This window comes from Neomonachus schauinslandi, chromosome 4, assembly GCF_002201575.2.
Source record: "Neomonachus schauinslandi chromosome 4, ASM220157v2, whole genome shotgun sequence".
Classification (NCBI taxonomy): Eukaryota; Metazoa; Chordata; class Mammalia; order Carnivora; family Phocidae; genus Neomonachus; species Neomonachus schauinslandi.
In genome coordinates, this window is record NC_058406.1 from 147,697,905 (window position 1) to 147,701,429 (window position 3,525).

A 3,525-nucleotide genomic window follows, 5' to 3' on the forward strand; every position below is an offset into this window, starting at 1 on the left:
CTAAAAAAGCAGGGGAGGATGTGATATTTTATGTGAGCACATAAAATAACACATTTTCGCTGGGGAGAAATAAAAGTCTCCATATGCTTTGCAGGAACTAAATTCACCCATGCCAAGCTGTCAGGGGATATGAGCCTCCATTCACGTCCAAATATGAGTGCCATTTGATACCTTTACCTTGCTCCCCTTTACCCAGCTCAGAAAAATGGCACTTGTTGATTTTGTAACCTCAAATAAAAATGAACCCCAGGATGTTTCCAGGTTCAGCTTAATTCCAACCAGTTTTCACTTCCTCAGCCCAGAAGCTTTATGGAAATAGGTATTAGGCATCTGTTGCTTTGTGTTATGGCTAATGAATAAGGGAGATGCTTTTCCAGAACCAAAGAGCCATAGTTACACCACTGAGGATGAAGAAAGACGGCAGGGGACCAACTGGTTTTTGTTTGGACCACGATTAAGAGAAGGCTCACTTGCTCTAATGCTTTTAAAATCAGCTCTGCTCCAAAGCACTTGGGTTATGTATTTGCCATCTTGCAGAAAGACTTGGCAATGGAGATTCAAGCCAAATGCTTTTTACCTACTTATAAAAGACACTGTTGCCCTGGGCCCTGCTGGCTGCAGGGGCTGACTGGGCTGGAAGCCAGCTCTGAGACTGACCATGATAGTGCATGCCATTTATAGGAAGGGAAGAACGGTGACATGGTTTAGGTTAGGAGCAATGCTAACTATTCACTGGATGCCTTTCACACAGTTAAGGCACTTTTTTTTTTTTTTAAAGACAACTTTCATTATTAAACAGTAAAATCTGATGTTTTAAAAGGTACACTTCTATTATTTTGCTATTGAAAAAGCTGGTATGTATCATATTGTTCCTCTAGATTCATAGATTAAAAATCAATGCCCTGGGGGAAAATGTCACAAAATTATGAAGACTATAAATGGGAAGATTAGGAGTGACTGATTTGGTGACTTTAAGTTTCATGTGGAAGAAGACTGTTTTCTTGTTTTATTTTTGTTTAGTCTTGTTTTGTATTTTCTATTTAGTGCTGAGCACAATGCCTGGCACATAGTTGGTACTCATCAGACATTTCTTGAATGAGTGAATAAATTAATATATAAAACTTCATAGGAGGAAGAACTCACCAAAGATTAAAATGAAAATTCAGAGAAAAACAAGTTTAAGTATGTGCTCCCATACAAAGACAGTTGATCACCTGAGAGGAGAGTCTATCTAGTTTTCTTTTTACCCTATTTTATCTGGAGTAGGAAGTGGAAGTTCCAAACTCAGAAACAAATGAATTGTCCTTGCAACCTGCCTATCTTACGAGAAGTTCCTAGGTACTTTATGAGTCCAACTGGCCGGTTTAACAGTTGTAGTTTCTTAACTAAAGTGTTTCAAGAAAAATTTGGTTAGTTTTTGTCAAATGCATGACACAAGTGACTATAGTAAAGAGTAACTCAGAATCCTCATGTCAGTTTTGGTATTTATAATTAGGACCAGTTACATAATTTGTGGGGCCCAATACAAAATTAAAATATAGGGTCCTTGTTAAATTGTTAAGAATTTCACGATAGTGACAGCATTAAACCCACTTCAGGCCCTTCTAATCTATGCACCTGAGTGCATAAGTGGCATGTCCATGAAGCCAACTCTGTAGAGATTGCTTATCTTTGGGGACTTATGAAGCATTGGTGAGTTCATATTCACAGTAAAACCTTATTGAAATTGCTGGGTTATTTAATTATTTCAAACATGGATATGAGCAGTAGGGAAACTGCTTTGGTATAGATGGGACTAGTACCTAGTGCCATTGGATCCCAGTCTGAGGTATCCTTCAGTAGAGAGATTATAACTAAAAATTCCATGTATATAACTTGCTTGTTCTGTTCACTGTTAAATAATGTTCTTGGGTCTTATATTACATTTTTATCATTTTGCTTGCGAGTGATCTGAGAGTTATAATATCTGGACCATTAAAAATGTCTTTGAATTTTTCTTTTCTGCCTGGGAGGCGCAGGATACCCCATTCATGGACCAGGCAGCTGTGGCGAGGATGGGTGTGGTGGCAAGTGCCAGTGTGTGCACCCTGGTCGTGGGAGGGTGGGGGGGTGCTGGCCCAGTACCTATGTACCTTGAAGAGGAAGGCAACATGGAAGACCAAGATCATCAAGATTGTCTGTATCCAAGCCCTGCATCTCTGGATATTGCTTATCACCTATGCTGTTATCCTAGGAAAAATCTGAGGACAAAAGAACTTAAGTGCCCTAAGGAAGATTGGAGAACCAAGAAATGCCTAATGAAGATTCCACTGTACATGTGAAAATGATGCAAGAATTCCAGAGAAGTTGAGTTCAAAATAAGAACCGTGTAAGAGTAGAAGAAATGATCTGTGGTCTTATTAAGGGAGGAGGTGCCAAACTTCAGATAATAACAGGTGGGTATTAAAGAGGGCACGTATTGAATGGAGCACTGGGTATTATGCGCTATCAATGAATCATGGAACACTGTAATGTATGGTGATTAACATAACATAATAAAATTAAAAAAAATAACAGACTTTGATATGACACTGAGTAGATTTTCCTATGAAGGGAAGAGATGCCCAACATGTTGTTATGTCATTGACAACAGTAAGCTGGTTACAGATGAATGCTGAGAGAATTTACTGCAACTAAAGGAAAAATATGCTATTGAAATTGATCCTGTTCTTATCGTAGAAGAGAAGTACCCCTACATGGTAGAATGGTATACTAAATCACATGGTGGCAGAATCTGATGTTATGCTCAAGGAAGGGTATGAGAATTTCTTTGATAAACTCCAACAATACAGTATCCCTGTGTTCATATTTTCAGCTGGTATTGGTGATATACTGGAGGAGGTAATCCATTAAGCTAGGGTTTATCACCTGAACATCACAGTAGTGTCCAACTTCATGGATTTTGATGATAATGGGGTGCTCAAAGGATTTAAAGGCAAACTAATTCCTTTATTTAACAAACATGATGGTGCCTTGAAGAATACAGGATATTTCAATTGATGAAAAGACAGTAGCAACATAATTCTGCTTGGAGATTCTCAAGGGGATATAAGAATGACAGATGGAGTAGCCAATGTTGAACACATTCTGAAAATTGGATAGCTAAATGATAGGGTGGATGAGCTTTTAGAAAAGAACATGGACTCTTATGACATTGTTCTCATAACAGATGAATCATTGGATGTAGCCAACTCTATCATATAGAAGATTCTATAAACTAGCATTCTTTGAGACCTCTCTCCTGTGGATGCAACTGATGCAAGAACTGCTCACCTGTCCATCTTGCTGAAAGGCTTCTATCTAGAATACATTCTTGCTCTTGAAGTTTTTTCTCTACATTATTGAAGTATTTTCAGACATATTGAATCCATCAACTAGAAGCTCTTTTTTCCTCCACCTATCTCAACACACTCTTCACTATATATTTTCACAGATTAAAAAAAAATCTTAAAGCAAAAATTTGAAAAATAATTCCCTGCATTTCCA

The 3,525-nt window shown here is 38.0% G+C and overlaps 1 pseudogene; it reads left to right on the forward strand.

Moving 5' to 3' along the window:
• Nucleotides 1-2,030: 2,030 nt before the first annotated feature.
• On the forward strand, nucleotides 2,031-3,255 carry LOC110579050 (annotated as a pseudogene).
• Nucleotides 3,256-3,525: the final 270 nt, after the last annotated feature.